Genomic DNA, 12,471 nt, shown 5'->3' with positions numbered 1-12,471 from the left:
GCATGCAAGGCAAGCGCTCTACCACTGAGCCACCTTCCCTGCCCCAAGAAACACAATTTTTAATGAACTATTTAAAATAAAATTTTAAAATAACTTAAAATCATTATAGATTTGTATAAAATTACAAAATCAGAAGAGAGTTCACACATATCCCATGTCTACATATCCCATATTAGTAATAGATTAGTATGGCACATTTGTCACAAGTAAGCAATCATGATGCATTATTATTAATTAAAGCCCACTCTTAACTCACATTAAAGTTTGTTAACTTCTGGTGTGGAGGACAAGCATTTCGTGGAATTAGACAAACAGGTTTGAATTATGGTTTTACCTTTCATCAGACATGGGACATCAGCTAAATTATCTAAACTTTAAAAATCTCAGAATGTGGAAGTGGCACTGTAGCTCAAGTGGTGGAGTGCTCACCTTGAGCTGAAGAGCTGAGGGACAGAGCCCAGGCCCACAGTTCAGCTCCCACCACCGGACCCAAAAAAACAAAACAAACAAACAAACAAAATCTCAGAATGCCCAAGTATAATAAATTAACTCAAAAGGTTGCTGTCATGATTAAGAAAATGTTCAGAAAGCATTTTAGAACAATGGACTTAGTAAGACCTCAGTAAAGACTATTACATTTGTGTGCCCAAATAAGATCTTTTAGAATATCTTTCTAAAACAATGACACAAAACAGTATTTTGGCTGTTGTTATTTTACATGGACTACATTTTTTTTCACAAGAGTCACAACAGAGCTTATTATGTAATATGATGATCTAACAGGTTAGAAAGCATCACAACAAAATCTCTTAGAAACTCTGTATACGTCAATGTCTCCCATACCAGGTATTCAAATCTCCACCCACCAAACTATGGTTGAAACAGTGATGGCTGCCCCCAACTCAGAAAGCATAATCTATGTAGTTTTAAAATAATTATTATAATTATTAGCATTAACTACAATAATCACTACCACCAATATGGTACCAAAATATTCAAGGCATATGAGTTAAGAGCTTTATACATATACCCTTATAAGTATCCCAGAGAACTATGTATTCCCATTTTACAGATCTAGAAACAAGTAGTTTAGAAAAATGAACTGTAGAGCACATGGGCAGCAAAGGTGGCGCTGAGAGGGAGCTGAGTGGGCAGAGCCCGATTTGCTTTATGTTCAGTGAGTAACCAGCCCGTGGAAGCTTAGGTGCATGATAGGGTGTGACCTTTACAGTGATTGGTTCCTTTTCCTCCCCTCTCATGTCACACGGTCTTTTTTGCTTTAAAAAGTGCTAGCTGTGTGTTAATAAAACCAGTTCCTGCTTGACGCGGCTCCCCGCTGCATCTGATTGTCTCCTGGGCTCTAAGGGAGGCTGGGGAACAGGCGAAGACCCAACAATGAACCAGATGATATGGAGTCATATTTATGAAAAATAATTAAGTCTGATTTAGAGGCTATATATTTAGCCACTGACATTAGGCTAGGGACAGGGGTCTTCATTCCAAACTCATGCTCAACCTCAATCAAATTTCTATTATTGTAAAAAGAAGCAGCCCTTGCTTCTCTTTAAGAAAGTAAACACACTGGTTAAAAATATGAAACATTTTTGGGCTATACTTAATGAAACACTGAGCAAATTCAACGACTGTTCTATCATCTTCTGTTTCACCGAGTATCTTTTCTAGAAAGTCTAGACCTTTCTGTAGACACTGACAGACAGTTCAGATAAAACTGATATATTTGGGAACATTTTGAATGCTTTTTTTTTAAACCACTATATGTAAGATTTCAGCACCGTAATAATCACATTTACAATTCACATTCTACCAATCAAGGTGTTTGTTTTGTTTTGGTTTTTTGGTACTGGCTAACTGCCAGGCCATGAAATAGGATCTAGGGATTCAGCACAATCGGAAATGGCTTCATCCACAGTAAGCATATAATCTGCACAAAAGGTTCAACAGAAAGTTTTGGCCCACTCTCCTGCCAGCTTTTGGGAGGTATCTTATGTATAGCAACTGTTCAGTTACTTATTGAAAGTTTTTTATTCAAATGCAAATTACTATATGTATTTAAGTCGTGTGTGTGTGTGTGTGTGTGTGTTGGTTGGTTGGTTGTGGGGCTTGAACTCTGTGCTTGGGCGCTGTCCCTGTGCTCTTCGGCTCGATACAAGCACTCTACCACTTGAGCCACAGCGTCCTTTCCGGTTTTCTGGTGGTTTATTGGAAATGAGAGTATCACGGGACTTTTCTGCCCGGGCTGGCTTTGAACTGCTATCCTCAGATCTCAGCCTCCTGAGTAGCTAAGATTACAGGCTTGAGCCACTGATGCCTGGCTTAAGTCTTTTTTATTGCTTTGTCCCTGTTGTTGCTTTGTGCCAGTCCTGAGGCTTGAGTTCAGGCCTAGGAACTGTCCCTGAACTTTTGTGCTCAAGGATAATGCTCTATGCTCGAGCCATAGCTCCACTTCTGGCTTTTTGGCTAACTGGGGATGACTCTCAAGGACTTTCCTGCCCTGACTGGCTTCGAATTGTGATTCTCAGATTTCAGCCTCAGAAGCTAGGATTACATCCTTCATTGTTTTTACAGAAATATATATATATATATATATATATATGACATATATGTACACCTAAACTTAATCTATTACAATATCAGTATCAAGGCATCTACAGACCTACAGTTGCTCTGCAACTCCATATTAGAGGTTTTCATATGAGAACATACAGATCTAACACACTCTTTTGAAGAACAAAATGCTCAATGATACATGTAAGGCTGAGGGCATGGTTCAAGTGGCAGAGTGCCTTAGAAGTAAGCGCAAGGCCAATGAGACCTGTGTTCAAACCCCAGTACTAAAAAGGAAAATGAAGAAAGTGACTCTATGGCTCAAAGTCGTAGAGCACTAGCCTTAAGCAAAAAAGCTCAGGGACTGTGCCCACTGTAGAGACCCTTTACATCCTCCCTACTGGCATCTCCTGTTCTCATGTCAGTGACAAGCAGTATGTGGCTTGCTAAACATCCATCTTGTATAACCTAAGATTGGCCCCAATTAACTCCAGTCAACTGGAGCTGTGGACCATAAATTCCTGCAGGCTGTGGGTTGTAAATTCCTGATAACAGAGCTCAGAGAACCAAGGTTAGGAGCCAGGTGGATGCATCCAATTAGTAACAAGCACATGTGCAGCTCCCCTTTCCACAGCAGTTACTGACCAGCCGGCCGGAAGGATTGGCTAGTTTGACACCTGTCCAGAGATGGGTTACTACCTAGTTGGTCACCTGCGCGTGACCAGACAGGACTATACAGTTTTGTATGAATGTTACAACCCTATAGGTCACCTGCATGTGTCCAGCTTGTCCCTCGTGGTCAATCTGCTATAAAAATAGGGTCAGACAGTAGCCTGGGGTCTGTCTCTGCTCAGGCAGTCCCTGGCCGGCCAGTCTGCTGCAGCCTGTTAGCCCAGTGCTAGGAGCAAGAATAAAGCTTGCTTGATTTTCGCTTTTGTTCCAGTCTTGTTCTTTTGATCATGGACCCTAATATTGGGGTGCTATTTTATTAGGCCCTTTCAGAGTGGGGGGCTTGTCAGGGATCAAAAGACAAGAACTGAGCCAGCATCAGGATTTCTGGGAAAGCCTCTGGAGGTAAGAGGGGATTCGAGTCCCCTGTACTGTTTCTGTGTTAATGGGGCTCCAATGGGGAGAAACTGGACGCAGTACTGCTCCCCAGATGTGGAGACGTCCCACCCCTCCATGTGTATATCGCCAGGAGGGGGTTCGAGTCAGGGGGTCAGGGGGATCCCCACCAGCGGCAGATCACGGCTGGGATTACATCTTGGTTGTTCCTAAGGAGGAAAGGGAGCCGCTGGGTCTGTGCTTGTTTGTCTTGTCTTTGTGGTGTCTGCTGTGTTGTTTCCCGTGTTTGAAGAAATGGGACAGAAGGCGAGTAAGGAAAGTAAGACATCTGTAACACCTTTCAATCCTGTTCTCCAGCATCTAAAGGATTTTCAAGGAAAAGCCGCACTGTGGGGCGGCAAGGTTTACTCGGGGAAACTGAAAACATTATGCCTGCTGGAGTGGCCCACTCTCCTCACAGGATGGCTTCCGCCCTGGCCAAAATTCACTCTCCCCAGGGCAATCCTTGATCTTCACAGAGACCAAGCACCACACAGCGCGACCTGGCGTTAGCTGTCGGGGCTGAAGCCCCATCTCCCCCCCCCTCCCCCCCTCACAAAACCATGTCTCCCTCTGAGACAGGCCGAGTCCCCAAAGTCCGGGAGCGGAGGAGAGAGGAAGTCTGCTGAAACGGAGGACTGGGATTCCCCTCCTCCATAGCGGTCTCCTACAGGCAGAGAGCCATTGTTAGCCGGGGCCACCTCCAGCTGGCTGAGCTGGAGTCCTCTGACCCTCCCCATCCGATGCCTCCCCCCCCATTCTCAAAACCCCCAGGCCAGACGACTCCCTCCCCTCCCGCTCTCCTCCCCTCCCTCTCTCCTCCCCTCCTTCTCTCCTCCCCTTCCTCTATCCTCCTCTGTCCCCGCCACTGGTCTCCCGTCCGTCCCCCCTTCGCAGTGGCCCGCAGTCCCCTTCGCTCCACTGGATGGAAGGGGGCATTCCCACCCCACCTCCATTCCCTGCTCCTCTCCCGACATTTACAATTGGAAAGCTCAACGTGAGCCGTTTTCTGCACACCCCCAGGATTTGATTGGGCGTGTGCAGAGAGTGTCTTCCTCACCCGCCAACCCACCAGGGTGGGCGTTCAACAGCTCCTTACGGCCCTCTTCAATGCGGAGGAAAGAGACCGCATCATGAGGGAAGCATAAGGTGATCATTGAAAGGCTGGCACGTGTTCCTGAGGTGATGTAAGATTATTGTCCAGACCCCCCCCAACTGGGACCCAAACACCGAGGAAGGTAGGGAGAGCCTCCAATTCTATCGCCAGCTCTACTGGGGGGCTCCGAGTGGCTGCAAGGAGGCCCATAAATTATCAAAGATAAGTTTGGACTCAAGGTAAGGACCGGTCTCCGGAATCTTTCTGGAGAGGCTTATGGAAGCCCACAAAATGTACAGCTCAGTCCATCCTGAGGCACCCGAGAATGGGAGGGCAATTAACCTAGCTTTTGCTGGCCAGTCAGCCCCAGACATTAGGAAGAAGCTTCAGAAAATTGGGTTTGAAGGGAAGAACTTAACTGAGCTGGTGGGCATTGCAGAGAAGGGATATGCAGGCAGAGGAGAAACAAACTAGAATAGCCAAAGTACTAGCATTGCACGAGGCAAGGAGAAGGCAGGAGGAGAAAAGACAATGGAGAGGAAAGAGACAAGTCGGGGATGGTCAGCAGAAGGAGGAAAGACAGGATGAAGATGACCAGGGGAGAGAGAAACCTAGTGGGAGAGAACTGGACAGAAGCCCCAGATCCAAACCAGCGTGCTTTCTGCAAGGGAAAAGGACATTGGGCCAGGGAGTGCCCCAAAAGGAAAACGACAATGTTAACCACAAAGAATTAAGGAGGCCACGGTTCAGAGAGCCTCTCCCCGAACCTCAGGTTAAAATTGAGATGGAGGGGAAATCAGTCGATTATCTGGTGGACACTGGAGCTCAATATTCAGCCTTATTAAAACCTATGGGGAAGTTGTCCGGAGAGGAGATTTGGGTGTGAGGGGCTAATGGCACAAAAAGACATAAGTGGACTACAGCGAGAACCTTGAATGTAGCCTCAGGAATAGTTAAACACTGATTTCTGGTTCTTCTCAATGCCCTGTGTAATTTGATTGGAAGGGACTTGCTTCATAAACTAAGAGTGGGTATCCAGTTTTCAGAAGGAGATGTGACTGACTCTGGGTCAACCTGTCGTACAAATGCTTGTAGCCAGCAGTAGATGAACACCTCCTTCATGAACCAGTCTCAAAGTTGGAGGAGACAGGGGAAGGAGGCCTTCTCCAAACCCTACGGGATGAGTTCCCTGAGGTCTGGGCAGAAGGGAAGCCTCCTGGCCTAGCCAAGGGGCAGGCCCTGTAGTGGTGCAGCTAAAGGCGACAGCCTCACCAGCTCGACAGCCTCACCAGCTCGTGTCTGGCAATACCCCCTCCCCTGGGAAGCAAAGGAAGGGATCAGAAAACATATTGACCTTCTCCGAGGAGACAGGATTCTAATTCCTTCCTTCCAAGTTCCCCTGGAATATGCCCTTATTGCCTGTCAAGAAAGCTGAGACTGGAGAATATCTACCCATTCAGGACTTGAGGGAAGTTAATAAATGGGTTGAAGATATATACCTGATAGTGCCAAACCCATATACTCTGCTTTCTCACTTGGGCCCCAAAAGAACTGTGTATACTGTCTTAGATCTCAAGGATACATTTTCCTGCATACCCTTAGCGAAAGAATCCCAGCCCCTCTTTGCTTTTGAGTGGTCTGATCCACAAGAAGGGTTCCAAGGTCAGCTCACCTGGACGAGACTTTCCCAGGTTTTCAAGAGACCCTGCATGAAGATTTACGTGAGTACAGAATCTCCAATCCAAAAGTTACTCTGCTATAGTATGTTATGATTTACTGATAGCTGCAGAGGATTATGAGTCATGCTTACAGGGGATGAGAGCTCTTTTACGGACTCAGGAGAAAGGGTATTGGGTGTCAGCTAAAAAGGTGCAGCTTTGTCAGAGCCATGCCACACATTTGGGTTTTGATCTCCATGAGGGAGTGTGTTTGCTTTCTGAGTCCCGACCCTCGTCCCACCACACCTAAACAAGTGAGGAATTTCTCGGAACAGTGGGCTATTGTAGGCTGTGGATTTGCAGAGATTGCCTGACCCCTCTACGAGCTGACAAAGGGAGGGCTCACCACAGTAGAGTGGACAATTGAGGCAGCAGAGGCATTCCGGGAGTTACAAACAGCCTTACTGAGGGCCCCAGCGCTGGCCATCCCAGATGTTACTAAGCCCTTCCATTTATAAGCAGACGAAACGGCAGGAGTGGCCAAAGGGGTTTTGACACCGACTCTGGGACCCTAGCAGAGGCAAGTAGCCTATCTCGGTAAAAGACTGGACCCAGTAGCAGCCAGATTCCCTCCTTGCCTCTGTATAATTGCAACCACAGCCCTCTTGGTAAAGGACACCAGCAAATTGACCTTAGGGCAAAATCTTGTCTTGTCTACCACTCATGCCATTGAGGCATTGAGGACCTCCTTCAGACCCCGCCAGACTGGTGGATAACGAATGCCCGAGGGACTGGTTACCAAGCCTTCCAATGACATGACCCGCCCCCTCCCCCCCCCCAGTGCTAAACCCTGCTACATTGTTGCCATAGAAACTAGCCAACCACCCACAAGACTGGGGGGTGGAGGGGATCTTAACCCAGATCACTGGGATAAGGCCAGACCTCCAAGACACTGCCCTCCCGGATGCAGAAATGCCTGTGTTCACTGATGAGAGTAGCTTCATGGCGGATGGGAGGAGGTATGCAGGAGCTGCGGTGCTTTCTCCCCAACAGGAACTTTGGAAGGAGTCCCTGCCTCAAGGGACTTCAGCACAAGAGAGTGGAGATGATTGCACTCACCAAGGCTTTGCAGAAGACTGTCAACATCTACAGAGACAGCAGGTATGCTTTTGCTACTATCCATATACATGGAGCCATCTATAAAGAAAGGGGTTGCTGACAGCAGAAGGGAAAGGAATTAAAAACAAAGAAGAGATATTAAGTCTTCTGCGGGCTATTTGGGACCCAAGAGAAGTGGCCATTATGCATTGCCCAGGACACCAAAAGGAAACTGATCTAGTTTCAAAAGGAAACCCATTAACAGATCGGGCTGCAAAACAAGAAGCACAGGAAACGGCACAGGAACTAGTTGCACTCCCAGCTCCAGTCCTACCAGAAAAACCAGTTTACTCAGAAGAAGACTTAAAATATCTACAAGGATGGGAGAAGCTAGAATATGAAGGGAACTGGGCTAGGATTAGGACAGGAAAATTAGTCCTTCCCTGAAGACTAGGCAGGAAGCTAGTGAACCAGTTACACCGGAGCACACATTTAGGGTCACGCAAACTCAAGGAACTTGTGGGAGGGCAATTTCAGGTTTCTAAGCTAGACGTATGACTTGGGATGTGGTGACGGATGTGCTCAGTGCCAAGCGGTAAATGAAGGAGGGACCAGGATGGGAAGAGGAAGGAGAGAGAGAGAGACAAGGAACCAGGGATCTACTGGGAGGTAGATTTTATGGAGATGAAAAGAAAGGAAAGTATGGGCATAAGTATATGCTCATCTTTGTGGACACCTTTTCAGGCTGGGTAGAAGCATTCCCCACCAAGCATGAAACAGCAGGGGTGGTGGCTAAACGGTTACTAGAAGAAATAGTTCCTAGATTCAGGTTGCCTCTCATGATCAGGTTGGGCCCTGCATTTGTGAGTTCAATCTCACAAGCAGTCTCCAAGGCTGTGGGCACGAATTGGCAATTACAATGTGCCTATCGGCCCCAGGGTTCCAGACAAGTAGAAAGAACGGACCAAACTCTTAAGGAGACCTTATCAAAATTAATTCTGGAGACTGGCGGTGGAGGGGTGGATCTCCTTCCCTTTGCTCTTCTCAGGGTACAGTGTACACTCTACTTGAGCAAAATTACCCCTTTTGAGATGTTTGGGAGACACCTCCCCCCCCCCCACTCTGCCCACGACTACAGGAAGTTGCCTCAGCAGAAATGACTGATCAGTCTGTACTCCAGTCACTACAGGCACTACAAACTGTCTTAAAGAAAATCCACGCAGGGGTCTGAGCCACACCCCTGCCAGCCTGGTGACTTGGGTCTGGATACATGGCCATCAGGTGGGGAATTTGGAACCTCGCTGGAAGGGACCATTTACTGTCATCCTGACCACCCCCACGGCAGTGAAGGTAGAAGGCACCAGAACCTGGATCCACGCCTGCCACATCAAGTGGGCTGAGGAAGAGGACGCCCCTCAGAGATGGAAGCCGCTGCCAATGGACCCCACCGATCACGGACTGAAGCTAAGACAAAAAACCATGACTTTGTTGTTACTCTTACTGTTTCTTTTATTGTTGACTAATGGTAACAAGAACTTCTGAGTCACCTTATATGACAGAGAAATACCTGTGGGAGATTAGACAAGCAGAATTGGGAGAGGTAGGAAAAGTAGTGCAAAGTGGTGAATGGCTGACTCACCAAACCATACAATTTAATGTAACCTTGTGCCAATTGGTACCCATTAGCCCTTGTTTAGATGCCCTACAGTTCTACATGTGCCTGAACACCGCACCTCCCCAGTGCAGTGGGAGAGGGCTCGGGGGCCCACCAGAGTATTATTGTGCTGAGAAGGGATGTGAAACAATTGCGCCTGGATGGGGAAAAGACAAGGATCCCTATATAAAGATTGGGCACGTTAGAACTGGAGGATGCCAGCCATGGATTGACTGGACCAAGTTGGTATCTAACCCGTGTACCAGGAACTTTATAAAGGTGGTAGGCCCCAAAGACGCCGATGGGATTATGGCAGATCTTGGAATCTTAGGTATTATGAAGCTGGCACAGACAGAGGTGGGCAATTCACCATCCAGAGAATTAAAGTTCAAGAACCACCCTGGCCTATAGAGCCAAACCCAGCTCTGAAGCCCCCTGAACCATCAAAAACAAGGCCCTCCACCACAACCGCCCTTACCTCGACAGTCTTAAGGAACAAAAACAATGGTGACAGCGTTAGTGCTGCCAAGGTTTTGCCCCTGTTGGTAGATTCAACTTTTAAATGCTTCGAACCCTAATATCACTCAAGATTGCTGGCTATGCCTAAACCCTAAGCCCTCATACTATACTGGAATAGGAGCCAACCTCAAAATAGGGACCAGAAAAGGACAAATTAAAAATGAGAGTTCTGCAGGGCCGGTGGCTCATGCCTGTAATCCTAGCTACTCAGGAGGCTGAGATCTGAGGATCGCGGTTCAAAGCCAGCCAGGGCAGGAAAGTTCGTGAGACTCTTATCTCCACCCCCCCAATACACCCCCCCCAGAAAACCGGAAGTGGTGCTGCGGCTCAAGTGGTAGAGCACTCGCCTTGAGCTGAAGAGCACAAGGACAGCACCCATGCCCAGAGTTCAAGCCCCACAACCGACCAAAAAAAATTATAAAAAATTAGAGTTCTTACAACTCATGTGAGTGGAGGAAGGTCCCCAAACTAACTTTGGGAAATACAGAAGGAAAGGGACTTTGTTTGGCAATAGAGATAGGGAAACAAACGTCCCCATATAGAGACAATAGTCCCACTGCCTTCACCAATTTCCTTAAGGCTCCTACAGGGACCTGGTTTGCTTGCAGCTCAGGGATTACGCCATGTCTTAATCTTGCTCTATTCCTAAACTGCTCTTGGAATGAGCTCTGTATAACTGCCCACATTCTTCCCCAAATAGATTATTATGGGGGACCCGTGGGGTTTGAACATCTTACTGCAGGGTTGGGACAGATGAAGCACGCAGTCCCCAACCTAACTTGTCATGGCAGGGATAGCGGGATCCACAGCAATGGGAACTGCTGCCTTGATAAAAGAGAAGGCAGATTTTTGAGGCTCTCTGATCCCAAGTAGATGCTGACCTGCGCCATATGCATGAAAATATAGACAGGCTAACTGATTCCCCGAGCTCCCTACCTGAAGCAGTTCTGCAAAACAGAAAGGGGCTTGATCTACTGTTTCTGAAAGAAGGGGGGGGGGGGAATCTGCATAGCCCTAGGGGAAAAAATGTTGCTTCTGGGTAAATCATACAGGAGTCATCAAAAACTGTCTGGCAGCTATTAAAAAGAGACTAGACAAGCGTGAGCAGCAATATAGAAGATCCCAAGAGTGGTATGAGAGTTTATTTGACTGGTCCCCATGGATGACCTCCTTGATATAGGCAATTGCAGGACCTCTGATCCTACTGTTATTAATGTTAGTTTGGCCCCTGTATTGTTAATGCCTTAATGTCATTTATACAGAAGAGAATAGGAGCAGTAAAGATGTTAATCCTACAAGCTCCATGTAGCCCCCTACAACAAGAAGGCCTAGAGTTGGTAGAAGAGTCAAGGCATTGACTCATTTTTCCAAAATAAGGGGGGAATGTAGAGACCCCTTTACATCCTCCCTACTCCTACACCCTGAGTTCAAGACCCATGACCGAAAAAAGGAAAATAAATACATAGATATAGATACAGCAGAGCGCCTGTGGCTCACGCCTGTAATCCTAGCTACTCAGGAAGCTGAGATCTGAGGATCGTGGTTCAAAACCAGCCCAGGCAGGAAAGTTCCTGAGACTTTTATCTCCAATTACCCACCAGAAAACTGGAAGTTCAAGCCCCATTACAACAACAACAAGATATATACATATACATATATAGCTAGGCAGCTATAGATATCTATGTATATAATGAATTTAACAGTCTTCTAAAGCATTTCCAGCCTTTCAAAAATTATTTTGAACCTTTTAATGTACATATGTGTACATCTTTGTACCGTGTTTCAAAATATGACATAGTTAAAATTTTGAACATTTAGGCAACCTTTCTGCCCTTCATCTATTCTCACCATCAAACCTCAACTGTGAACAAAAATCCCTTCCTCTGTAATTTCTTCCTAGGAAATGAAAGGGATATTGTACATAAACTGCATGCATTAAGTTAATATATGCTCACTTTTGTGCAATTTAGCACCAATATACTCTCAAACAGATATGGGTAGCCGGAGGCCGGTGGCTCACGCCTGTAATCCTAGCTACTCAGGAGGCTGAGATCTGAGGATCACGGTTCAAAGCCAGCCCCGGCAGGGAAGTCCATGAGACTCTTATCTCCAATAAACCACTCGAAAACCGGAAGTGGCGCTGTGGCTCAAGCGGTAGAGCGCTAGCCTTGAGCTGAAGAGCTGAGGGACAGCGCCCAGGCCCAGAGTTCAAGCCCCTTTTTTGACCAACCCCCCAAAAAAAGGTATGGGTAAGAACTTCAGCACTTGCAACTTAGGTTGCAAGTGGCTTTCTAGTCTACTTGCATACTTCAGGTAGTAGGTTCCTTAAGGTGGCCTGAATGAGGCTCTGGGAGGTCAATGAGCCTCGGAAGGCCGATGGGGAATTGTCTGGGAGGAGTGGGACAAGTGCCTGGGGACCCTCATTGCTCACCTTGACCTCCTGCCGCCCGTCCTCGGGATCCCAGTGGGATCTCACCCCCTCTGTCGCCGGCTTTTTCGGGGCCAGGCTCCTCTTCCTCCCCTCGATGGGGTGTGCCTCCAAACCTTTCCTTCTCTGGCTCCACGAAGCGTCAGGGAGAGAACAGCGCCCGCTGGGGAAAGGGCCGGGAGCAGGCTCCTTTCTTCAGGAAGGGCCGACCGCAGGGCTCTGACAGTGGATAGTCTCCCCAAGCGGGGGCACCCCCATCGCTCTTCCCCGCGGCTGCGGCCCCCGCGGCGCCCCACAGCTCCCCCTTCCACAGGCTCCCCACGGACACCATCGCTGGCAAGAGGAAAAG

General features: G+C 47.5%; 1 long non-coding RNA gene across 1 annotated transcript in view; it reads right to left on the bottom strand.

Moving 5' to 3' along the window:
- Positions 1-12,359, bottom strand: part of LOC105982050 — a 27,385-nt gene extending 15,026 nt beyond the window's left edge. Inside the window, exon 1 of the long non-coding RNA XR_001174857.1 lies at positions 12,126-12,359. This is a non-coding gene — a long non-coding RNA (uncharacterized LOC105982050). The remainder of the gene's footprint in view (positions 1-12,125) is intronic.
- Between the last annotated feature and the right edge of the window lie 112 nt (positions 12,360-12,471).

This window comes from Dipodomys ordii, unplaced genomic scaffold (assembly GCF_000151885.1).
Source record: "Dipodomys ordii isolate 6190 unplaced genomic scaffold, Dord_2.0 Scaffold14, whole genome shotgun sequence".
In the NCBI taxonomy this organism is placed as follows: Eukaryota; Metazoa; Chordata; class Mammalia; order Rodentia; family Heteromyidae; genus Dipodomys; species Dipodomys ordii.
This window is presented reverse-complemented; position numbering and strand designations above follow the sequence as displayed.